The following is a 27,080-nucleotide window of genomic DNA, read 5'->3' as shown; positions in this document are numbered from 1 at the left end:
TAGTCGTCAATATTGCTACCAACATGAACAAGTCATCGTCGTCAACATCAACATCAACAATGTCCTCAACAAAAACATCATCATCATCATCACCATCATCGACATCAACATGAGCATCAACATCAACAACATCAAGACGGGGCAACAACACATCATCGTCATCATCCTTGTCATAGTTGTCAATATCCAGATAATCCGTTTCATTTAGGAATCTCTGGAGCTGGGAGGCCACCACACGCTCCATTACCTTGCCCAGAAATGGAATGTTGGACACTGGCCAATAATATCCATTATAGAGGGATCCAGGGAGGGCTTTTTCAGCAGCGTCCTTACAACAGCCTCCTTTAGGCACATTGTAACTCTGCTTTGTTGTAGGGAGGCATTAACCACTGCCCTCACATACTCGGCCAGTCCCCCTCTGGCACTTTTAATGAGCCAGGAGGGGCAAGGGTCTAGCAGACATGTGGTGGCTCTCACCTCTCCAAGGATCCTGTCCACATCCTCAGGCTGTACAAATAGAAAAGAATCCATTATTATTGGGCAAGCAGAAGCCAGAGCTCCATCCCCTGAGACTGTATCAACAATAGCATCCAAATTGGAATGAATCTGAATGATTTTATCTGCAAAGTGCCATGCAAATTCTTGACAGTGAGCTGTTGAGTGGTCTGTATTACCCTCTCAAAGGGCCAGAATGTAAAAGACCCCTGACCACTTGAAACAGCTCTGATGGATGGCTCCCTGCAGACGCAATGCTGGCAGAAAAGAATAATTTCTTTGCTGCCCGCACTGCCATGGAGTAGGCCTTCAGATAGGCTCTAGCCCATGTTCGGTCAGACTCTCTCTGAGTCTTCCGCCAATGTCGCTCTAGTCCCCGTCTTATACGTTTTAACACTGCCAGCTCCCTGGTAAACCAGTGAGCTGGTTTGGCTCCACTCCATAAGAGAGGATGCTCAGGAGTGATCGTGTCCACCTCCCTGGCCAACATCAACATCATCAACATCAAGATCAACATCATGAACAACATCAACCCACTCACCAGCTTCAGCATCCTGTCCGCCATCACCGTTGCAGGTACGCCGTGGATCGCACTCATCCAGCAGGGTGGCAGGTGCAGTTTCTCCAAAAGATTTACATGGCTGCATCAACATCATCATCAACATCATCATCAACAACAACAACATCATCAACATCATAGTATAGTGGCAAATCCAGAAGTGCAGGGTCCCCTCATGATAGTCATGCCACGGCCCCTTGCTCACTTGCTCTCGGTCATCATCTCCACACTCCTCAGTCCTTCCCGTGTGTGCCTTCTCCCACAACAACAAAAGTTCCTAGAAGCCAATCAGCATGGAAGGGGAGTGTGTTAGTTACTGAGAAGAGTCTTCTCAGTGGCTCTCTTACCTCCTTTCACTCTGATTGGCTTCAATCAGCAGGAAAGAACAAGGAAGCATGTTAGAAGATTCTTCTCAATGGCTAACACACTTCCCTTTCATGCTGAATGGCTTGTAGGATGCTGAAGACATAGCGACCCTGCTCCCAAAAAAGTATGGGGTCTAAGTGTTGTGCGGTGATTTTCAGCGTATACCCAGCGCCCGGTTGTACCCGGTTGCAACCCAGTCCCAGAGAGCCAGCAGATAGAGACACACAGACCGTTATAGGTTTAAGAGTCTTTTACTGACATGAAGGTACAGATCTAAAACACAGTCTCTGGCTTCTCCCAACATCTATCAACATCCCCCCACTTGACGCTTTCACTTTCCAAGGATATATAGCTATCCAGCTCTGTACAGCTGCAGCCTGTGTCCTTGGACTGCCTGTATTACAGGAATAGAGAACCCCAGGGAAGTTATTTTGGTACTAAGCATCTCTTCCCAAGAGGAATGAAATCTATCTTGCAAGATATGGGAAGCTATACCATTGGAACTGAATAGTAAATTCAGCCAAGTGCTGATCCTCAGAGACCAAATTCGTGCTTCTAAAGATGGTATTCCTGCTTCCATACGTAGGATGAAGCTGGGGACACACGAGGGAACAGCAAAAATAGACCGAAGAAACATATTCTGAACTGCTTCCAATTGGGCAAAATTTGTGTAAGTTGCAACTTGTGAACCATATACTAACTGAGGGATTATTTTGGCTTTAAAGATTCTTAACACTGGAATAATGAGCTAACCCCCTTTATTAAAATAAAAGGAAAGTAGGGCTTTCGTCGTTCTTTTGGCATTTAGAATAACTGACTTCATATGTAAAGCCCATGAGCCAGTTGATTGAAAAATAATGCCAAGATATTTAACTGCTTTGACCTGATCTATAGGGTGGCATTAATATTCCATACATGTTTTGTTCTTTTGTTGGTGAAGATCACGATCTTGGTTTTATCATGATTAATTGTTAATGATTCTTCAGAGCAAAAAGTGGCTACCCCAACTAGCAGTCTCCTCAGACCTACCGGAGTTCTTGAAATTAATAAAATATCAGCATAAAGTAGAATGGGTCTAGAAATATCAGCTAATTTTGGGGAGTGTGAAACAACAGAATGGATCTGGGGCACAATCGAGTTTATGTAAATATTGAATAATAATGGGATGCAACTCTGTTTGACCCCCTTGTGGGTGGGAATAGGGTTGGTCAGCTGACCCAAGTGGTTGCAACGGACACGTAAATAGGTGTTCTGATACATGCCCCGTATTAGAGACAATAAACAAAGGTCAATATTAGTAGAAGCTAATTTGGACCAGAGTCTTTCCCTCGAGATTGTATCAAACGCTGTCCTCAAATCAATGAAGGCAGTGTATAATGCACTCCCAGATCTTCCCTTATGCTTATCTACCAAATGCTGAAGAACCAAGGCATGATCCAGCGTTGAGCGACCCTTCCGGAAGCCTGCTTGTTCCGGAGCTAATACTTCATTCTGTTCAGCCCAATCACTTAGTTTAGCGTACAAGTGAGCAGAATATAGTTTGCTAATGATATTCAGCAAACTTATGGGTCTGAAGTTGGAAGGAACATGCAGCGGGCCTTTTTTGTGTATTGGGAAAATGATAGCAGTCCCGCAATCTCTAGGTATTACCATTGATTGGTCAATATGCGTGAAAAATGCCGCTAATAGTGGGGCCCACCATTGAACATTAATTTTGTACATCTCCGCAGGAATGCTGTCAGTGCCCAGGGCCTTATTGGCCTTTAGTTTGGATAGCAGTTCAAGGATCTCCTTGGTAGTAACCGGTTCCCATTCGGGGATATCCATTGGCAGATCGTTGGAGCCTACTAAAGTTACGTCATGGTTGTATAATTCGTAGAAATAATTCTCCCAAACTTTGGGATGAACGTAACATCCCATATAATGGGGTTTTGGCCAGTTCTTAGAGACAATGTCCCAAAACAGTTTGGAGTTTTTCAGTCTCGAGGCATATAACAAGTGATGCCAAGATTCATGAAGACTCAATTTCTTTTTTTGTTTTATTAGACGTTTATATAATTATTTTTCTTTACAATATGCTTGGAGCATTTCAAAATTGTAAGCCACCTTATAAGCCTTGAATTTAGATATTAAAGATTTTTTCATTTCCACGCAATCCTTATCAAACCAAGATTTAGAGGTAAGAGAACTGCTATGGGTTTATATATACAATTCATTAATAGAATAGTCTGTAATATCTTTGATATTTGATGAAAACATTGATAGGAAACTGAGGGGGTAGAAGATCTAAGAATCTGATCTCTTAATAGAAGCAAATCCGGGGCAAAGAGTCTATCATTTAACTGTTTCTCAAGTGTTGGTATCCATTTAACTCTTCTAGGAAGAAATTCATAGACTGATTCAGTAAAAGTCTGGGGCTCTATAAGTAAAGGTGAGTTCCAAACAAAATTCAATTCAATAGGAGAATGGTCACTTTCAGGTCTTTCAATGAATTTAAAGAGGCTAATTGAATGGTATAATTCGCGGGCAACGATCCCAAAATCGATCACTGAAGCCCCTCTAGCTGATAGGAAGGTACATTCTCCTTCCATATCACCAATAGTTCTCCCATTGAGTAAAATTAAATTCAGTCTAGTTATCATATTTATTAGGCAAAAACCGGCGTAGGTTATGCCTAGATCTTTTGATTGTCTGCTGGGAAGGTCATTAGTATCATCTATACAAGGGACCACCTGCTGAAATTTGGCGAATAGAACCTCATCTGATGGACCCATTCTGGCATTAAAATCTCCTAATATAACTAACATCGCATCCGGATGAAGAAGAAATAATTTCGATAGATAATTTTCTAGGCTGGTTATCATTGTAGAACCCACCATTTTATCTTTAGGAGGGGGTAAGTAGACATTAACCAAAAGTAAAGAGCGAAGGGATGATCTTATAATTACGGCCACTGCAAGTTTAGGTAGTGGGTCAACTGGTAGAATAGAGACCTGCAGGGCCGTTGAGATGAAAAGGGAAATGCCACCTTTAGGGCGGCCTCCCTTCGTACTAGGAGTCGCCATCAACTGGTACGCTGAAAATCCATCCAAGCCAAAATCGGTCGTCATCCAGGTTTCTTGGAGAAATAAAATATGTTGTTTTAGAAAAGAAAGGCAGGCAGGATCAGCAGTTATATTTTTCCAACCCGCAATGTTCCAAGAGAGCATCTTCAAATTAGCGACAGGAGGATTCATTGTTTGTCAGATAGTTTCCGCCGGAACCTTGACTGTATATGCGTTGGAAGCTGACGCTCGGGAGGAGATCGAAGAGCCAGAAGATATAGGATAAAAATCAGAGGGTTTGTGAGAAAGAAGTTTTGAGGTATAGTGCTGTTAGGATTAGGCGGTGGAGTTGATTCACTGAGCAAGACAATGGGAATTGCATTTCGAGAATCCGCTATGACGTTAGACGAGGAACTGGGGACTTGCTCATTTTTAACTCTACGAGTCTTTAAGGCCAATCCCAATTTAACTATTTTGTCCTCAATGTCATTTTGATCTTTCTTCGGGAGCCTAGAGTAAGTTTCGAGCAGAGCAAGTTCTTCAGGGAGGAATGTGTCTTCAGCAGCTGTTGCCTTATGAATAAAAACTTGAGCATCAGAGGGTTCTTCAGATGTTCTAAAGACCGGGTTTAAGTCCGGCAGAGAGGTTCGATGGTTAGCAGTTCTGTTGGTCTTCGTCAGAAGCCTCAATTTTGGAGAAATAGAGGGATTCGTATGGGTATTATAATAGTTCATCAAGTTCAGTGGTTCAGCCGTGTTGACAAAAACCCTCTTGACAGTAAGATTCAGAGGAGATAAAGAAGATTTAAAATCAAAAAGTAATTTAGCTTTTTCTGGTTCATAAAAAGTTATTAACGCAGTAGCTTTTTTGTAATTATAAAATAAGTATTCAATGTTAGCTATGTCCATAATGTAAAAGGAACTTGGAATTAAATCAGACAAAATTTTTATTAGATGTAGTCTCCTTGCGTATTGAGAAACCAAACCTCTGGGTTTCGGATAATTTAATATGGCCAGCTTAGATTTATTCAGAATCTATTTCCAAGGACTTGATTTAATCTTAACCTTAACCTTAACGCTTCTACTCAGCACTACCTGTCTCTGACTTGGTACCCACACATGGTAGTATGCATTTTGGAATCCGAGCACATTCCCTCTGCACTCTTTAAGCCAGTTTTCCATGTCTCTTGCCATTGGGTATGTGCACCCAGCACCTCACCCCAAACCTTGCAATGTGCTGAAGCCTTGGTTTCTTCCCTGTGAGCCTCTCATATGGTGACATGTTAAGTGCTCTATGAAATAGCCTGTTCTGAATGTAAGTAGCATACAGCATACATTCCCTCCAAAACGCATTTGTTAACTCAGAATCTCTTAACATGGCTCTCGTTGCCTCTTGAAGTGACCTATTTTTCCTTTCTGCAATTCCGTTTTGAAATGGTGAAAATGGTGCAGTGAAATTCTGTTCTATACCTTTCTTTGCCAAGTACTGCTCTAAGGATTTTCCTGTAAACTCTCCCCCTTGATCAGAGCGTATTCTTTGTACTGTTACACCATGTTGCATTTCAACCTTCTTTATAAACATTTTCAGCTTCCCCTCTGCTTCATCTTTACTCTTACGCAGATAGATGGTGCTATATCTAGTGTAGTCATCCACAATCACCATAAATTACTTTGCACCTCCTTGTGGACTTTGAAACGGTCCTGCTAAGTCAACATGAATCATCTGGTATGGTGCGTTTGTGTTACATTCTGCCTCTTTGTTTATGGGAGCAACTGTAGCTTTGGTTTGATTACACACTTCACAATCTATGTATTGATCACACTCCTTCAGTGTCACATCTACACTAGTACCTGGAGTTTTCATGATTGTACTAAAACTAGAGTGTCCTAGTTTTCTGTGCCATAAATGAACGCAGCTATCATGTGGCTTTATGTTAGCACTCATAGTAGCACAACCTGCGTGTTTGAACTGAATATAGAACAGTGAATTTCTCAGAAACCCCTTCATACAGACTTTGTTTCCCTTCTGTATTTCACACGTCCCTTGTTTGAATGTGACAGTGTATCCCATTTCATTCAGCTTCTTTACAGACATTATGTTACATTCCAAGCCTGGCACATACAATACATCAGTCATAATTGTATTTAATAAACTCAGTTTCACCGTACCTCTGCCCAACACCTCCCTTTTCGTTCCATCCGCCAAAACGACAACTTCTGTCATGGGAAGTGAAGTTTTAAACAAGTGTAAGTCTTTTACCATGCTGTGGGTAGCTCCAGAATCAACAACCCACACAGCACTGTCTCTGTTTTGACAGCTATCCGGTTTACAAGTTCCCGCACTCACCAGCTGCATGCTTGATGGCTTCCAGCCCCGTCCTCTCCGTTTCGCTTCACAGTCTCTGCAGATGTGTTTTCGAACCACAATAATAACAAGCTTTAAGTCCAAACAATCTTGCTTCTGTGTCTTTGAAAGATATTTTCCTGCTTTCTCTTTTCTCTGTTTTCTCTTTTCCTCCGGTCTCTTTTCTTCTCTCCCACTCCTGGAGAAGTTTGCCTGCAAAGTAATCCTCTGTCAAACCCATGTTTGGCATTGCTTCTAATGAACTGACCAAAGGATCCCAAGATGCGTCTAATGAAGACAAGATGATGTAAACTCTCTGCAACTGTGTGTGCTCTATATTCCGCTCCTGCAGCTCTGCAAATAGTCTCTTTAATTCCAACAAATGCTCAGACATTGTCCCGTCCTCAGCCAGTTTCATCTGATACAGTTTATGCGCTAAGTAAATCTTTCTACTGGCCGTTTGTTTCACATGAACTTCATTTAAAGCTGTCCACATACGCTTTGCTGTTGGCTGTTCTTTTACATGTAATAACTGAGAGTCAGATAAAGCCAATATAATAAATGCTCTTGCCTTTTCGTCCATGTGTATCCAGCCTTGCTGCGGAGCTCCTGGTGGGTCTTCTTCGATCACCTGCCATAAATCTTCTTTTGTCAGGAAAGCCTGCATTCTTAGTCTCCAGATTGAATAATTATGTTCAGTGAGCCTTTCCAGAGGCATCCCAGCTGAAAGTGAAACTGCCATCTCTGCAGCACACTTCTCCCTCCGCCTTCCTCGATCAAGCACTCAGCCATGTTACCGCTTCTTCCCAAGCTTCTGGCTTGCTTGCCCCTGACCTGGGCTATTCTGCTGTTCGGCTTTGCTGGCTATGCTGGGCAGGCTGGCTAGGCTAGGCAGGCTGGGCCCATAACCCCTGTTGTGTGGTGATTTCCAGCATATACCCAGCGCCCAGTTGTACCCGGTTGCAACCCAGTCCCAGAGAGCCAGCAGATAGAGAGACACAGACCGTTATAGGTTTAAGAGTCTTTTACTGACATGAAGGTACAGATCTAAAATGCAGTCTCTGGCTTCTCCCAACATCTATCAACATCCCCCCCACTTGACGCTTTCACTTTCCAAGGATATATAGCTATCCAGCTCTGTACAGCTGCAGCCTGTGTCCTTGGACTGCCTGCACAGTTTTAACCCATAACTGGACTTTTCTGCCCTCTGTCTTTGTGGAAAACCAGACACATACATCTTAGCAGCCTACACTAAGACCCCCTGAGGCCCCATATGAATACATCCCTGGTTTTCAGTATATGACAAAAGCTGTACAGTGAAGGTGCCAGACGCATCTCTGCAGGGAGAGAATTGTACAACTTAGGGCCTGCCACAAAGAATGCCCTTTCCTGGGTCACCACCAGCCAAACATCTGAGGGTGACAGAACTACCAAGAGGGCCCTTTCTGCCAATGTCAACACCCTGGAGGGTCTGTACGGAAGGAGATAGGCCCCAAATATCTGAAAGACCAAGTCATTTAAACACAAGCATAAGCACCTTGCATCAGGCCCAAAAAGAACCATAGACATCATCCTTCCAAGAATGCATAACCCTTGACCATTGATGTCATACCATCTAGGGCTGATGGGAGTTGGAGTCCAACAACATCTGGAGGGCACAAGGTTGCCTATCCCTGGCCTAAGAGAGATGCTCCAACCTAGAACTCTGTGGGTGACCACATGGGGGCACATGTGCACAGCAATGGGGGCTCCCCATTCTAACCCCTGGGAATCCCTCTGCCTTCTGCATCAATAGATTTCTACTAAGATGCGATAAGGCCCAGGTTGAAAGTCTCACTGCTGGGAAGCAAAGGCAGAAAAACACCTTCCCACAGTCCCACCATTGAGGTCACTTCCTACTGTAAAAAACAAACTGGAGGAGGAGGAAGAGGGGGAGCATTGCAGCATTCAAATTTCCTGAAGCATCGTACCCAAAGATATCCCCACTGCGCAAGTAATAATTTGACATTCAGCTCCACAGGCCATCTTGGCCAAGCATGTAAACATCATCATTAAACAGCCCCCCCTCCCGGCCTTGTGTCATACAGGTTGTTTCTCTAGTCATGGATCTGCAATCCCAGCAGTCACCAACCCCATTAAAACCATCGCAGTGTCCTGTTGGCCTTTGCAGAAGCTGAATTAAACATTAGCAACTCTATTTGGGTCAGCCTCGCATTCCTACATAAGCAGAACTCTTCCAAGGAAAGGGAAAGGCTGCCTTTGAGCAAGCGAGACGTCCACTTACCAGAGACAGAAAGGACATTTGGTCCCTGACTGAACAATTAGGATAGCTTTAGGGTTGAACGAATAAGGCAGCTTTGGTCTGGGAAGAACGGGCATTAGCCAGAAGATGATACAGGGCAACCAGTTAAGACCAGGTTGAACACAGGGCAACCACAGCAGAATTAAGAGTCTGTTCTCCAGCTGATATAGGTTTTGCCAGCTAAAAGCTCAGTCACACACTTGAGAAAAGCAACCTACCCTGTTCTGAGCTTCTAGGATTCTGGGGGCCTATGTTGATTGATCCTTGTTGGAAACTGTCAGCCCTCCATCATCATCACCCCTACCTGCTGGCCATGCTAGCTGCTGGGGCTGAGGGACACTGGAATCAAACAACACCCAAAGGATCCCCCACTACCCCTGGCATAGGCAAGATGAAACTAGATGGAGTAATGGCCTGGTCTGTAGAAAACAGCTTTCTGTTTGTTATAATCATCATAAACATAATATAACTTATATCCCAGCTTTCCGCCTGAAGGAGCCCAGGGCAGCAAACATGAACAAAACAATTCATCAGAAAAAATAAAAGCACACTAAAAGCATTCTAAAATGCCATTACAGTTAACAAGATTCCAGAACACTGTTCCTAAAAAAACACCAAAAAAATTCTTTCAGCAGTGACCTTTGGGTTGCCAGTAAAACTCCAAGGGATGCCTTCAGGGGCTGGGGTCCCAGTTACAGAAGATATAAAGTTTCACCAAAGTACTCACCCAACGAGAGCAGGGTTGCAGATGTAGCACAGGCCAAACAAACCAAGGTCAAGCACAGCCCAGAGAAACAGTTTAGGTCCAAATGTGATCCAGAGACAAAGCCAGGCAACACTGCAAGGTCAATATCACAGGACATTCAGGAAAGACACAATTCAACAATGCAGGAAGACTAATCACAAGCTAGAGACCAGAAACCTGTGTTGCTTTCAAAAGCTGGAATGTTCAAAGGGGAGGCCTTATATCCTCTGGCATTCTAAACCACACCCTAACCACAGCTGCAGATAGTGGAGGAGTATCAGTTATTAGTTACTCACTCCTTACTCATGAGTAGACCAATGAGCCAGGTTTCATGGACACATACCTTGCCATCACTCTTCAGCCTAGACCCCAAGGTTCTTGCACCATCACTCTAGAGCAGCCTTTCCCAACCTTTGGGCCCCCAGATGTTGCTGGACTACAACTCCCATCAGCCCCGTCCAGGATGGCCACTGGTCAGGAATTACGGGAACTGTAGTTCAGCAACATCTGGGGACCCAAAGGCTGGGAAAGGCTGCTCTAGAGGATGCGGGAGGCAATTCCATAAACATGTAAGAAGAGCCTGCCGGATCAGGCCAAAAGGAGCCATCTAGTCCAGCCTCATGTTCTCACAGTGGCCACCAGATGCCCCAATGGGAAGCCCGCAAGCAGGACCTGAGCACAAGAGCACTCTCCCCCTCCTGTAGTTTCCAGCAACTGGTATTTGGAAGCATACCACCTCTGGCCATGGAGGCAGAGAGTAGCCACCCCCCCTCCTCTGACAGTTCCATGGGCTCATCATCAGGTATCAACCCAAAGGGGCCCTCAAGGGGGCCATCAGCGTTGGATTCAGGGTGGGGCTGCCTGCTCCCCAAGGTCCTCAATCTGTGGAGTGTCTGGTTCATCCTCTGAGGACTCCATGTCTGGTACCAGGTCAGGGCTAGGCATGACAGATCCTGGGTGTGAGGAACATGATGCACACCCACTGGACCACCACCCCTTCCATTTTCACTTTATCAACAACTGGCCTGGTATCCAAGATGGAAACCGCCCTGCCTCCTGCTCCATCTTGCAGCTCACAAAGGCTGCAACCCAATACATGCTTACCCGGGAGTAAGTCCCATTGAACCTAGTGGAGCTTACTTCTGAGTAGACACATATTGGATTGCAGCCTAAGCTGTTTGTCCCTGACACACACACACTGCATCTCTTTATGGCTGCAATCTCATACACATCCCTATTTAAAGAATAATTTAATTAAGTGGAAGAAAATGTAATTAATTTTAATTGTTGATGATCATTCATTTTCCCTTTATTAATATATATATACATCTCAGTGCCCAGTTAATGTTGTATAATAGGGTAATTGAATTCTCTTATAAGAACTAGTTAATCTGCAAATGCTTTGGACGTGGCAGAGCTCAGTGACCCTTGGGGGCTTTGTTTGAGATTGGGATTGACTCCAACAGCTGTCAGGAATCAGAGAAGAGAGTCTCTGAACATAGGCAAAGTTAGGCACAAGAGTGGATGGGGAGGAGTGAGCAAAATGCAGTGGTGACGGGTGGGAGGGGAGCCCACTTTCTTAAATCTTGGGAGCCGGGAATTGAGGCAAATCATTCCACTGCAGAAGCTACCATACCGACTCTCTCGCTTTTTCCAGCCCTGCTATTAATTTTAAACAACGCCCTGAATGTTTTAAGACCAAGATGAGTGGTTCAGTTAGGTAGCTATAGCCAATGCCAGCCCAGTCAGAACAGACCCATTGAGGTTAATGGGCATGGGTAACTTAGGTTCATTCATTTCAATGGGTCTACTCTGAGTAGGACTTGGTTGGCTACAACCCAATGATCTTATGGATGGGAAAGGGCCTCTTTGGATGATGCGAATTAGGGACCCCTATTCCCCCTTACAAAGGTACCATTCTTAGAGTGGTTTAACAATCCATCCCTCTTCCCAGGGAACCCTGAACAAACTTTGTAGCTCTGTGAGGGGAATAGGGGGGTCTCCTCGCAACTCTCAGCACCCTGAACAAACTATGCTTCCAAGGAGTCTTTGGGAGAAGCCGGGACTGTTTAAAGGGGCATGATAATGCTTTAAATGTACAGTATAGTGCTGCTAAGGCCATTAAGGGAATTGGTGAACAGCTTCCCTGGGGTGAACCGGAAACACACACTCCCACAACCAGTTGATAAGATGGGGCACCTCTACTGTTTTTTATCTCTATGTTGCCCTGCCAGGATTTCCCTTCAGCGCCCTGCCCAGGAGGAAGGACGGACTCTGCTGATTGGCCAAGCCTGTCCAGGAGGGGAGGGGCGCCGACTTGCCATTTTATATATTTTTGCAAGCAGCTGCCTGCTTATTTTTTCTTTTTGCATCTCCTTTTTTGCAACTGGTGGGTCTTCTGAGCAGAGACTCCTTCACCTTTCCTCTGCTGCTTTCCCAGCACAGAGGTAAGTACCCAGAGGGTTGGGGGCTTTTGGTTCCTATAAACAGTGGTTAGTTTTATCCTTCAGGCAGCTGGGGGGAGAAAATTGTGTCAAAAAATAACTAGGCGATTCTGTGTATAATGGAATGTTGACATTTCACAAGTGACTGGCAGGTGCAGCAGATAAACAGCCACCACCATCCAGCTGATTGTCCCCAGATTCTAGCACTGGGAGATAGACTGCCTCTGATTGTGGAGGCTCCAAAAATCCAACTGGCCCAGTATTCTGTTTCCAATGGCAGCTGGCCAGAAACATCTCAGGAAACCCATGAGAAGGCAAGGCCTTCCTCATTGTCCACCCCCCTTTACTGCATTTGGTCCACTGAAGTATACTGCCTTGACAAGTGGAGGTTCAGTTTGGCTATTCTTGCATAAGAAGAGCCAAGGGGGGTTGCCTCTAATTTCAACAATCTGCTTCCCACAATGGACCAACCAGAAGCCTCCAGCAAGCCTGTGATGAAGGCATGAAAGATGATGGCTTGCTTTCCTGTTGACAGTCCCCAGCATCAGATATACCACCTTGGGATATGGAGGTTTTGTTTAGGCATCGAGGCTAATATGAATCTGAACAAGCAAGGATGGGGAGCCTGTTCCTCTCCAGATATTGTTGAACTACAACACCAAACTTCCCTCACCTGGGGGGGGGTGATGGAGTCCAGCAACATCTGGAGGGCCACAGATTCCTTGTCACTGCAATTAACCTGTTATCTCCCTGCGACCAATGCCTTTTCTCCATAGGCATGTGAGCCAGGCTCTCCTGGCCTTATGGACGGCTCTGAAAGGGGCTCAGACCAGAGCTTGAAAGATTACTTTTAAAAAGTAATAAATTACAGTTAGTTACATGGCCCCCAAAAAGTAGTAATTACCGTTACAATTACAATTGCTCTGAAAGTAACTGATTACTTTGCTTTTACTCAAAAGTAATTGCTACAATTACATTTTAGTTACTTTTTAAAAAGAAAAATGGCCTACAAGGTGCTGGCCTTGGCTGCTGCACATTTAAGTAGCCTAAAACAACATTAAAAATAAGCACACGTACACAGAGGGTAGTAGAATTTTTTTTTATCCATAAGATTAACAGAATGGCATAACAGAATCGCACATCCCCTCACCCCACCCCCAGCAGTGATAATACCCCAACACATGTATTTTTGTATATATATATTGCCTCCAGCTCTTTTCTCCTTCCACTCCTGTCAATTTTTAAACAATTGTTTTCTCCACCCCGTCTTGCTCTCCACCTCCTCCCTCAGCGCCTCCTAAGCACCGATAGAGCATGAAGGAAGAACAATGCTGCACAGAAACCCAACTTGAAGCACATGATTTTTATTCACAAATCAGTGGAGCTGAAGACTTCCCCTGCTCCCCCCCAAGTAATGCGCAAAAGTAATGCTGGAAACATTACAATTACTCCTCAAAAGTAATGAAGTTATTACTTGTTCTATTACCAACAAAATGTAATGAAGTTACCCACTTGTTACTAAAAAAAGTAATAAATTACAAGTAATTCGTTACTTGTAACTAGTTACTACCAAGCTCTGTTCCTGAGGCATTGCAACCCAGTTCTGTGAGCTGCTGCCTCAGCTAAGCAGTGAATTTCATGATGGAACTTCCACTCCTGAGACTGAAGAGTTCACATATCCTCCATTGTTTGGTGTTAAATTAGATTTCAGAACACGTAGCAAGCTTTGCAGGAAATCAGAGTTAAATCTTTTGTGGCAAGAATAAGTATATCTGTTTTCAGAATGGAAATAGCTGATAATAGCGTGCTCCTCAAATTTCAGATACTCTAGGGATGGGCAAGAAATTTGATTCACTTTGCATTTCAAGCCAAATCTATCAAATTTGCACTTTCCAAAACAATATGAGAACCAAAACACAGCCATTCTTTGAAACTGACACTTAACTGAATTTTGCAATGCAGTTCACCAACAAACCAATGTTTACAAAAATGCATATGCACAGGGAAAATATGTAAAAAATGAATATATGAGTGAAAATAATATTAAAATGCATTATATAAGGGGAAACTGCTTGCAAAAATGTACCCACCAGTCAAAACTGCCTACAAAAATGTGTTTAGTAGGAGAAATGTGCATGAAAAATGCCAGAGAATTTTCACGAGAATTTTTTTAAAAAATTGCTGCAGAAATGTGGAGAACTGAATTTAAGACTGGTAAAAAGTAGAAACTGAAAGAACTGAAATTGACAGATCTTTCTATCCCTCATTGCAAGCCAGTAACTTGCAAGGGGTTACCCTTGAAAACGGTCTGGAAGCTACAACTGATACAGAATGCGGCGGCTCGCCTAATTAAGGGTAGCTGCCGGCGAGACCACATCACTCCAGTGCTGAAGGAGTTGCACTGGTTACCAGTTGCTTTCCGGGCCCAATTCAAGGTGTTGGTTTTGACCTTTAAAACCCTGCACGGTTTCGGCCCATTCTATCTGGAAGAGCACCTCCAGCATCATTAACGTTGCCGCCCAACAAGATCAGCCTCAAAAGACCTTCTCTCCGTCCCACCAGTAAAAACAGCTAGACTAGTGAGAACTAGGGAGAGGGCTTTTTCAATTGTGGCACCCACTCTGTGGAACTCCCTCCCAAATGACATCTGCCATGCCCCCTCCATGATGAGCTTCTGCCGGACCTTGAAAACCTGGCTCTTCAGGCAGGCTTTTGGGGCGGGTTAGGTTTTAGTGTTATTGTTGGAATTTTAAGGTTTTAATGTGAATTATATGTTTTTATGTTGTACGTCGCCCAGAGTGGCTGGTAAACCAGCCAGATGGGCGACTAATAAATTTAATAAATAAATAAATAAATAATTCTATGGGTATGTTTTAAGTTGGATTCCTGCACTGAGCAGGGGGTTGGACTCGATGGCCTTACAGGCCCTTTCCAACTCTCCTATTCTATGATTCTAAGCACCATTCTAAAGAGGGCTTCTGCAAACATAAATTCCCATGCCTGTGAAGGGAGCTTTATGTACACATATACAGCCCCCTTCAGACTGAAACCGATCGCACGTCACCATAGCAGATTAAAAACTGTAGCCTTATCAGAAAATTCTCAAACCAGTTCCATAGACATAGTCCCACTGACTCAGATCATGTACTCTGGAGTAAGTGACTGTGGGATATGGTCTCATTGAAGACTCTGGTTGATTTGTTTGCAGGAGGATTATACAATTTTGCATCAATCAATTCATTCCACATTTGCAAGTGCATTTTCCTACCACTTTCCTTATCACAAATAGTCCATTTTTGGGGGGGGGGAGTAGGCTTGTTGCACAACAGCACCAAATCAGCTTTAATTGTGCAATCTGAATGTGTTGTATGTGACTGAATCCTACCTGAAATTAATGACAATCACAATGAGACCCTTGTTAACGTTTTATACAAGAGCATTACAAGTTTATAGTGTCTCCATAATAGCCTTTAATTTATGTGCTCTTTATATAAAGTAATGGACTTACAGCTATTATATGTCTTCATTTTAAATTCAAAAGGCATATATAGAGAGTATATTATTATGAAATAGCCTGCAAAATGAGGTTCTATGATGAAATAATATTGAATGAACATTTATCATAATTTTACTAAGACATATCAAATCCAAACACTGGTGCATTTATCTTAATTATGGTTGAAGAATAACATTGGCTGATTTATATTTAATATTCTTTCTTCATTATGTAGCTTTATTTGGTCTCTGAGTGAAGCAATAATGATTTCTTGAAACCCATAAATGATAATGAGAGAATATTTTAGTTTGTTCTTATCAAGGGGAAAAGTCCATATTTTTGACAATAGACAATCCTCAAGAGACAAATTGTGGTATATAAACTGCAAAATCTGAAGTCAGCATTCCTTTGTGACAATTCAAAGTTCCATGAGGTTCCAGTGTGCACATAGCTTCTCTCTCACTCCCCTCAACCCCCAGTTTGCACTTTTATTAGGGGTGCGTGAGATATTCAATTCAGTTTGCATTTCAAGCTGAATCTATTAAATTTGCACTTTCCAAAACCATATGAGAATTGAAACACAGCCATCCTTCAAAATTCACACTTATTTTGCAGTGCAGTTTGCCAACCAACCATTTTTTACAAAAATGTATATGTTAAGGGAAAGTGTGCATAAAACTAAATACACAGTATGAATGAAAAAAACATGCAAAAATGCATTATATGATGAGAACTTGCTTGCAAAAATGTGTACATTAGTCACAACTGCCTACAAAAACATGTTTATTAGGAGAAAATCACATTAAAATTCTGGAGAATTTTCAGGAGGATTTTTAAAAAATGCAAATTGCTGCAGAAATGTGGAGAACTGAATTTAAGATTGGAAAAAATAAGCAACTGAGAGAACTGAAACTGACAGAACGTTCCATTCCTAACCTTTATGCACAATCAGAACAATCACAACTAGAACCTTCAACAAAACACTGACATGTGGAGAGCTCCTGTTCATGGCTATGTGTTGCCGCTTGCCTTTGACATGTGTGTCAATGATTCTGCATGCACAGGAGGAACACAGTTTTGGGTTCTGAGCCAAGAGTTGTGGTGCACTGTAAAGACATCTGCTCTTTTCTAGTCTGGGAAGGTGGAGGAAGGCTGATTTCCAATAAGAGGAGGAGAGATGTACCAGACAGACATGTGGAAGATCAAGTGGATTAGGAGGAGTTAGGTGGTAAATAACCCTTTGCTGAGAGACAGCATGGCCATCTTGCTTGAGAGCTGAATGAAAGGAGAAAAGAGGAGACACAGAGAAATAGGAGAAATCAAAGTGCAGATGTTGCTTCCATACTGTTCTATCTGTACTGGATCAGTTTGAATTATTGCAGCATATGTGGATAAGCTGCTTAAAGAAGTGTGGCCAACCACGTGCCCCCTTGACCCTTGCCCATCTTGGCTTCTTAGAGCTAGTCAAAGAGGGTTGACAGGGTGATTAATGCTTCACTGGAGGAGGTACCACCTGCTTTGAAGGAGGCAGCAGTGCATCCCCTTCTTAAGAAGACCTCCCTGGACCCAGAAGTATTAAACAACTATCGCTGAGTGGCAAATACCCCTTTTTGGGGCAAAGTGCTTGAGAAGGTGGTAGTGGTCCAGCTTCAAGCATGCTTTGAGGAAACTGATCCCTTGGATCAATTCCACTCGGGCTTTAGGCCTGGCCATGGCACTGAGACTACCTTGGTCACCCGGAATTGATAACATCTGTCAGGAGATAGGGGGAATGCAACTCTGCTCATTCTCATTGATCTCCTGGAGGCTTTTGATACTGTTGCCCACGCTATCCCTTTTGGAGCATCTCAGGGAAATGGTGGTTGGGGGCACTGTGCTTCAGTCGTTTTGCTCATACCTCCAGGACCGCTTCCCAAAATACAGTTAGGGCAGGCTGCTGTTCAGCACCATGGGAGCTATCCTGTGGTGTTCCATAGGGTTCCATCTTGTCCCTCATACCATTTAACATCTATATGAAGCTGCTGGGAGCTGTTATCAGGAGATTAGGAGTGAAGTGTCATCAATATGCAGATGACACCCAACTCTATCTCTCTGTTCCATCTAAATTGGGAGAGGCAGTTGAGGTGCTGGACTGGAGCTTGGAGGCAGTACTAGATGTTGACCAGTACATTGAGGCTGAATCCTGGAAAGACAGAGGTGTGGAGGTGGCAAGACAGCCTGTTCTGGATGTGGTTGCACTTCCCTGGAAAGGGGAGGTTCACAGCTTGGAGGTACTCCTGGATCCAGCATTGTCACTGGAAGCTCAGGTAGTCTCAGTGGCCAGGAATGCCTTTTTCCTGCTTCCGCTGGTTCACCAACTTTGGCCCCTTTTGTATAGAGATGACTTGGCCACAGTACTCCATGCGCTAGTAACTTCCAGATTGGATTATTGCAATACATTCTATGTGGGGCTGCCCTTGAAAACAATCTGAAATTTCAACTGGTTGAAAATGCAGCATCCAGATTACTGGCTGGGGTTTCTTTTAGATCTCATATGACCCCTGTTTTAACTATATTGCTTGCCAGCTTGTTTTGATGCCTACTTTAAGCTGTGCACACTAGTGTTTAAAACCCTAAATGACTTGGGTCCCAAATAACTGAAAGACAACCTCCTTCCTTACAGACCCTCTCAGGTGTTGAGATCAGCAAAGGGAGCCCTTTTGGTAGTTCCGCTGCCACCTTCAGAAACTCAGGGGGTGGCAGACTGGGAGAGGGCATTCTCTATGGCAGCCCCTAAGTTGTGGACCTCCCTTCCCAACAAGGTGCATCTGGCAATTTCACTGTATAGTTTTAGGTGAATGCTGAAGACGCACCTCTTTACCTTGGCCTTTGACATCTGAGATATGTATTTTTAGGACCCACACTATTTTGGGATTATAGGTTGCTTTTAAAATATTTTTAATTTTGTATTTTAAAATTGTTATAACCCATCCTGGGATCTTTGGGTGAAAGGTGGATAATAAATGATGACAATAATACTAATAATATAATAATCAAACATGGAGGAGGAAAGGGCTTCTTCTTCAGAGGAAATCTGTGGATCAGGAGGTCATTTGCTGATGTCAGGCCACCAGAGTAATTTGTTTGAATAACTGTGATGTGATGGGGAGCTTCCCAGTCCTTTAGCCCTGTGTGTTATAAGAAGGTTTGAAAATGGAACATGAACCCATACGTTCTTTTGATAAACCAAATCCAAAATAATAAAGATGAAGGTAGAGGAAGAGTACCGGGGGAGAGGGTAAGAAGGTAAGCAGAGCTACCTGAATCTGCCTTGACCTCAGTTGAACTACCCATTTTTTTTAAAAAAAACCCAAATACTGAAATCTAGTTTACTACTCTTATGACTTGGTAACCTGAGATCAAAGGGTAGATAGATACCAAGAGAGCTAGTAGGGTCTAAGCTTTTCCACCATGTCTCTTGAATGTAAAGCATCTGGAGTGCAAAAGAGGGGATTTCTTGTGTGTATTTGGAGTTTTCTAACTTTGATGGATGCTCATGGGTGCTAATGTGTTTACAGATGACTGCAGTGTCTCAGCATGGAGTATTCCTTCACCATGGCTCTAGGATGGTCAATTAGCAGACATCTTAGATGGCTTGATTATATCAGGAAATTGTTTTTATATTGTTTTAAATTTTAAAATTGTGTTTTAAATTGTTTTTAAAATATGTGTTTTAAATTGTATATTTGTTTTAATGTTTTTGATTGCTGTAAACCACCCAGAGAGCTTCGGCTATGGGGTGGTATACAAGTGCAATAAATAAATAAATAAACAAACTCGGCAAGAAGGAAGCCATCTGCATATTCCAGAGTTCTCATGTCTCTTTGCATAACTGACAAAAGTTAGTTCTGCCCAGGGTACAGTGCTATTTCCCTTGCTAAGCCTCCGCTAAGTTTACCTTCCCCAGACAACATGGAATTTCCTAGTCAAGGTGCAGGAGTATACTTAAAATGGCAGCAAGGCAGCAGCTGGCTGGCTAGAACTCTGTCTTTTTCCAGGACACTCCATTTCTCCTTTTCTATTTTCTCCTCCTCTAGTTTTCCATTCTGTGACCCCCACAACAGTCAGTTGGCATCCTGTGGACACTGGGCATATTCACTCCTCATTAGGCTGTCTTTTTCTAAAGATTTGTGTTCTTCTCCAAACCTTGGAGTTCCCCCAAATGGGATGATACCTTCCTCATCTGTTGCTCAGGAATTCTAAGAAACCAACAACAACAACAAAAAGTGAAGTTTTGTAATCAGTGGTTAAAATCTGTGCAGTTTTGAAAGATTCAATCCACCATCTTGATTCAAAATGGCATCCAATTGTATTGAAACATAGACAAAAACCTGCTCCTTGATTTCAGGAACCATCATGCAAAATTAAGTTATGATATTTTAAGAGGTATCCAAATGGACAGCAAACAGACAAACAACTTTCCAAAATGTATAGTAGACTGTATAACTCTGTTGAGACTTGATCACATCAGATTAAAAGCTCTCCAATCCTTATATTAAAAAGCCATGCATATTAATATATATATATATAGGGGACAAAACTTAAACCATTGTTTTCTAACCATTGGAAGTTTTTATGTGGCACAGCATTCATACATGTATTTATTTATTTATTTGAATCCCGCCCTTCCTCCCAGCAGGAGCCCAGGGCAGCAAACAAAGGGCTAAAAACACTTTAAAACATCATAAAAACAGATCTTAAAATACATTAAAACAGCGTTAAAAACATTTAAAAAACAACTTTTAGAAAGGGTGAACAACATTATTAAAAAACATATTAAGTAATTCTAACACAGACGCAGACTGGGATAGGTCTCGACCTAAAAGGCCTGTTGAAAGAGGAAAGTACCCAGTGGTACAATCACAAGAGGACAATACCTCATCATGACATTCTGAATGTGTCGATCCCTTTTCAGACACGTCCCTAGCTTCCATGAACCTTGAGGGACCTTGAGTTGACAACCACAAAGTTCACTACACAGCACCTGGGAAGATCTTGCTCTGGTGGACTTCCCTGTGTACGCCAGAGAAACTGCACAAGGACCAGAGCTGCTAAATTAGTGCTCCTATACAATTCCATATTCTGAATGCTGTGATTCATTACTGTTCTTGTAAAATATGGCATTCGGCACTGGGTGCCCCATTTGTTGGTTTGGGCTCTGCTTTAAGCCAGGTCATTTACAACAATTTGTAAACTGGCAGACTCGTCAATGGGTAGCGTATGCTGAGTCCCCCATACTGGCTTCAATCTTCATTTTATAACCAATCCAGAGTCCTGTGCCACCAGTGCTACAGTTGTCAGTAAGGAGATGGAAAAAATGAGGAAGGATTACTTCAGGGTGCATCCTTCTTATCCTTTCTCTATGAATACCAAAGGCACAAATCTATTTGCTTAAAAAGAGAGCAACTATTTGTCCTGTGCTGATAGTGCTGTCAAAATGTCATCATGTGGTATTAGAAAGAAAATAATTACACTCTTGTTTTTTCTTTTGCAATATTATCTTGAATTTATATCTATAACATATCTTACTGTTCTCACCTTTGTTCTTTGTACTGAAATCTAACACAGTGCCCCTGGCTTTGAAAACAAATACACATTTTGTTGGAAATGTAAACAACAAGAAGGATCATTTTATCATATGTGGTGGTTATGTAAAAAGGCAAAATCATTTTGGGCACAGATAGGTAGGAAGATGCAAAAAATTCTAAAGATAAATATTCAGTCAAAACCAGAATTTTTTTTATTGGGTTTTATGGATAAACAAATAGAAAAGAAATATGGAAGAATAATATTATATATGATTACGGCAGCAAGATTATTATATGCACAAAAGTGGAAAATGGAATCAACACCAACAATGGAAGAATGGCTATTGAAATTAATGGACTTAGTAGAAATGGATAAATTGACATGTTTACTTAGAGAAAAATCGACGGATACATTTCTTAAGGAATGGAAGCCTCTCTTGGACTTTTTGTTGAAAGATCAAAATAAAATGATGATACTGGGATTTGACGATTAATTAAGACAACCTATGGAGAAAAGGGATTCTGTATGTATATATTAAGGGACAGGTTTGATGTATATTATATACTTATAGCTGATCTGTGACAAATCGGAAGTCAACTATTTTATTTTCATTTTTTGTTGTTGTATTGTTATGTTTTTTTGACTTTGTTTTGTTTGTTTTTGGAAAAATTTGAATAAAAATTATATAAAAAAAAAATGAAAACAAATACACATTTTAAAAAGGGCAACAATACTTTAAAAAACAGAGTAAATAATGTAAAAGACCAAAATGATCTCTAAATAGTCACATCAGCACAGGCCAAATATGGTGTAATGTAGCCGAAGCTAAATGGGATCCATTTGAATTAAGCATATGCTTAATTCTCCCACTGGACTTTAAGCAACAGATGATGCCATTATCTTCAAAAAAAGGAATAATATATCTTGTTTATTGATTCAGGTGGTGAAGAGGTGCCATCCACCCAAGACTTTTGTTTGTAATGGATAATTTTAGCTGTTCTCCATTACATAACTGTTCCCTTTTGTTTGTGACTTCAGAATCAACCTCAGATCAAACTGCATGGCAACTCACTGGAGGCTAAGACATATATTTTTAATAGTGGTTTTCTTATCTATATTTGTTTAAGGATCACTGGAAATACAGCACAGTATATTTGCCCCCTTTCCTTCCCTGAGTTTTTCTTAATAGGCACAGCACATTTTTAAAAAAAATATATAGTCTAGTACTTTTGAATACACATTCTAAAACTTGGGTTACATTCTTGAAAAACAGCACAGCTGCTGTGTCTGTGCATGCAATACACACATCTGTACATGTACAAATACCCTTCTGGTCACCATATATAGAGATACCCACAAGTGTTCTTCCATGTTTACTTATATGTGCATTCAGATGCATGCATAAAGAAAACATCAGTGAAACATAACAGCAGGTAGAGGATAGTGACATACCCTCCTGAAGCCTGAAACCAGTAGGCCTGGATAGTATATAGAAGCACTAACAGTCGCCCAGAAATAATTACACCTGCAGTGTCCAAGCGTCATTTCCCTAGTACAAAACCACTGCATGGGCCCCTCATCCACCCACTAAACATTTGGCTGTTTTGAAAAATTAGATATTTTATTGGTATGATTTATCTTCTGTAGTGTCATTTATATAAGCTCCTTACATTTTTGGCAACCTGATTTGCCTTTATAGTAACATGGCTGTATATCATGTATATTAATTAGACACAAGTGCCCTGATAAATGGCCTTTAGACATGGTTCTTTGCCCCTTGGATCCTGTGTAAAATTCTCTCTGCACTCTGGAGACCAGAGCCCTATTCATTTACTTGCATATATTCAGGGCAGGGATTGGGAATGTGTGTTCCTCCAGATGTTGTTTGACTCCAACTCCCATCAGCCCCAGCCAACATGGAGGGCCATAGGTTCCTCATCCCTGTTCTATGGCACATATTATTATTTTATTCATTTAAATCCCACATTTTTCCTAGACCTGTGACTCACTTCTAAATCCGATCAGCAATACTGCCTTTCAGGGTTTCTGGGACTTCCATGGCCCTAATTATTATGGTGCTGGTCCCTCCTCTCTACTGTCATTCTACTGAATGGCTGCTCTTGCTGGTACACAGGAAATGCAGGCAGGAACTAAACTCTGGGATCTATAGTTCTTGAGAGTGAATGTCATACAGGGAGACACACATCTCTCCATCTCTTGGGCTCCAAGTCTTAGAGCAGGGGTTGACAATGTGGTGCCCTCCAGGTGTTGAACTACAACTGGCATCATCCCTCACCATTGCCCATGCTGGCCAGGGCTGATGGGAGCTGGACTCCAACAACATCTGGAGGGCACATCACTAGTTACTCCTGTCATAGAATTTTATATGCAAGTGCTAATGATGAGCCTAAAGTTCTCCACAGAAAATGTTTAGCTCAGTTTTTGGGACACTCTGCTTAGAAGGGACTCTAATCCCACTCACAAATTTCAAGGGTAGGGATGATTATTGGGGGGAAGGATTTCACTGCTGTCCCCTTCTCAGTGAGCATTTTTCTCTCTCCAAAATCCACTCTGACAGGAACTTCAAGAGAGAAAAATGGGAGATGCCTGCAGGAGCTCCACTCCAAATCCAGTCCTCCCCCCAAATCAGCAAAAAGCCCTTCTCTTTTTCACCATCCATAAATGGGGGGCTGAAGAGGAGGGCCGCCCTAACAAGCTCTCGCACTCTGTGTTCCAGATGTGTTCTATTGAAAAGCCATTTGCAAAGTCTGCAGTTATTAATATTTTTATTTATTTATTATTTGTTTTATATCCTGCCCTTCCTCCCAATAGGAGCTCAGGGCAGCAAACAAAAACACTAAAAACACTTTAAAGCATCATAAACACAGACTTTAAAATATATTAAAACAAAAAATCTTTAAAATATTTTTTAAAAAAACTTAAAAAATGTTTAAAAACATATTAAAAAAAAAGGTTTAAAAACATATTAAAAAGCAATTCCAACACTGACAAAGACTGGGATAAGGTCTCAACTTAAAAGGCTTGTTGAAAGAGGAAGGTCTTCAATAGGCACCGAAAAGATAACAGAGATGGTGCCTATCTAATATTTAAGGGGAGGGAATTCCAAAGGAGAAGTGCCACAACACCAATGGTCTGCTTCCTGTGTTATGCAGAATGGACTTTCTCAAAAGAAGGTATCTGTAGGAGGCCCTCACTTGCAGAGCTCAGTGACTGACTGGTTATATAAAGGGTATCTGGATCCCAAACTGCATAAGGCTTTACACATCAAAACTAGAACCTTGAATTTAGCCCGGTACCTAATGGGCAACCAGTGCAATTATTTCAGCAGTGGGGTGACATGTTAATAAATGATAATAATAAATTTTATTTGTTAGTCGCCTATCTGTCCGAATTCACGGACATGTTGGTGATACCCTGCCCCCATGAGCAATATCGGCGCCACATTTTGCACCACCTGCAGCTTCCAGACTAACCTCAAGGGTAGCCGCACATAGAGCACATTATAGTAATCCAGCCTAGAGATTACCAGTGCATGGGCAACAGTGGTCAGGCTATCCCAGTCCAGAAACTACCACAGCTGTCTTACAAGCCAAAGCTGGTAAAAGGCACACCTAGCCACTGAGGTCACCTGGGCCTTTAGAGACAAAGATTCAGGAGCACTCTCAGACTACAGACCTGCTCTTTCAGAGGGAGTACAACCCTATCCAAAGCAGGCAACTGACCAATTATCTGAACTCGGGAACCACCAACTCACAACGTCTTTGTCTTGCTCTCAGTTTATTGACCCTCATCCAGCCGACTACCGAGTCCAGGCTGCACTCCAGGGCTTGCATGGCCTTTCCCGATTCAGATGTTACAGACAAATAGAGCTGGGTATCGTCAGCGTACTGCTGACACCTCGCCCCAGATCTCCTGGTGACTGCTCCCAAGGCCTTCATATAGATCTTAAACAGCATGGGGGAACAAGATGGTACCCTGTGGCATCCCACAGCACAACTGCCCATGGGCTGAAAGACAATCACCCAATGCTATTCTCTGAAAATGACCCTGGAGATGGGATCAGAACCACTGTAAAATGGTGCCTCCAATATCCATCTCAACAAGTCAACCCAGAAGGATACCATGGTCAATGGTATCAAAAGCCGCTGAGAGATCAAGTAAGAATAACAGGGTTGCACTCCCCCTGTCCTTCTCCCGATAGAGGTCATCCTTCAGGGTAACCAAGGCCGATTCAGTCCCATAACCAGGCCTGAACCCAGACTGGAATGTGTCAAGATAATCTGTTTCATTCAAGAGTGGATGCAATCTTAACCATGTTTACTCAGACCTAAGTCCCACCAAGTTCAGTGAGGCTTACTTCCAGATAAAGGGAGTTAGGATTGCAGTCTATGTCTCAGTTTAGTGGTGTCATCTGGTCCATTACCAAGCCCTTACTATTCCTGGTGCCTAGAGAAGTTAGAGATTAAATACCTCCAACTCTTTCATTCCATGTGGTTTCCTCCAAACAGGTCCACTTCTCTTCAGGACGCTTTGTAATTTTCCTCCAATGTGACCTGCCGTCTCCCCCTTGGTCATTACTGCAAAAAGCAGCCTTCCACAAGCATCAGCTTCATCTCCAAACTGATGCCCTTTCCCCCTTTCCTTCTTGTTAAGTATCTCCTTATCATCAGCCCAGTCTTATTCCTGGCCTGCCCAATGGGCCACACCTGAGAGACGCTGAGGGCAGGCTGGCATGAAGGACCTAGGCAGTTTTTCCCACTTTCTCACAGGAAATAAAGTTACTTTTCTCCTAACGCTTGGATCTAGCGAGCAAGTGAGAGAGAGAATACTAATGGCTCATTCCTGCAGGGACGTATGAGAGAACAACACTGAGTCACTGTCTGGGCTTGTCAAAACAGTTGTTTTTTGCTCCACACAATCAAAACTAAGCTAAAGGGGGTTTGGTGCTGGAAGCTCAGAGTCAGCCAGAACAATGAATCCACCCTGAGACCTTTGGCCAACTATGAGAGGATTTCAGCAGAAACGCCAGAAAATATTCTGTCAGCAGCAGCCCCTCATGGATGATTCTTCTCTCTTGCTTCATTAGTCTCTCTTTCTCTGTCCTAAAAGCAGTTCTAAGGGCTGTCCCTGTTTGTGTTTTCTAACCTTCACAGCAGCACTCACTTTGCTTTCACATCAGTGTTGACATGCAAAGCACAGACGTCTTGCGCTTCACCTCATATTTTCTGCTCTGTCAAGGTTTTCAGGTGGAATTCTCTTCCCAGAGGCCCTGAGCAAAGAGATGGGTAGTTCAGGACAGGCATTTTGCCTTTCCACAGCAATTGGTGGCAGGTAGGATAGGCCTTGCAGCAAATGAAGTCATCAGCTTGAATCTATAAGCCTGTGTGCATTTGCTCAGTTCAGCATTCATCCATAACTGGCAAATCAGTTTCACTGTAGTGCTGGAATAATTGTTCAGCTTCTGTTACAATGTGTTCTTTGAAATTATGTTTTTATCTATCGAAGCCTCACATAAATTAGTGCTATTGAAACTGGACCAACTAAGCATTCAGATTTCTATTTCTGAATTCACCAATATGGTGTCTGGGAAGTCCCAGAATTAGTCATGTCGACTTGTTGCTTTTGAGAGGCCATATAAGTGAATGAGACATGAAACATTCAAAATGGCATGACTTTGCATGCTGCAACAACAAATGA

This window comes from Rhineura floridana, chromosome 9 (genome assembly GCF_030035675.1).
Source record: "Rhineura floridana isolate rRhiFlo1 chromosome 9, rRhiFlo1.hap2, whole genome shotgun sequence".
Taxonomy (NCBI): Eukaryota; Metazoa; Chordata; class Lepidosauria; order Squamata; family Rhineuridae; genus Rhineura; species Rhineura floridana.
Note: the sequence above shows the minus strand (reverse complement) of the source record.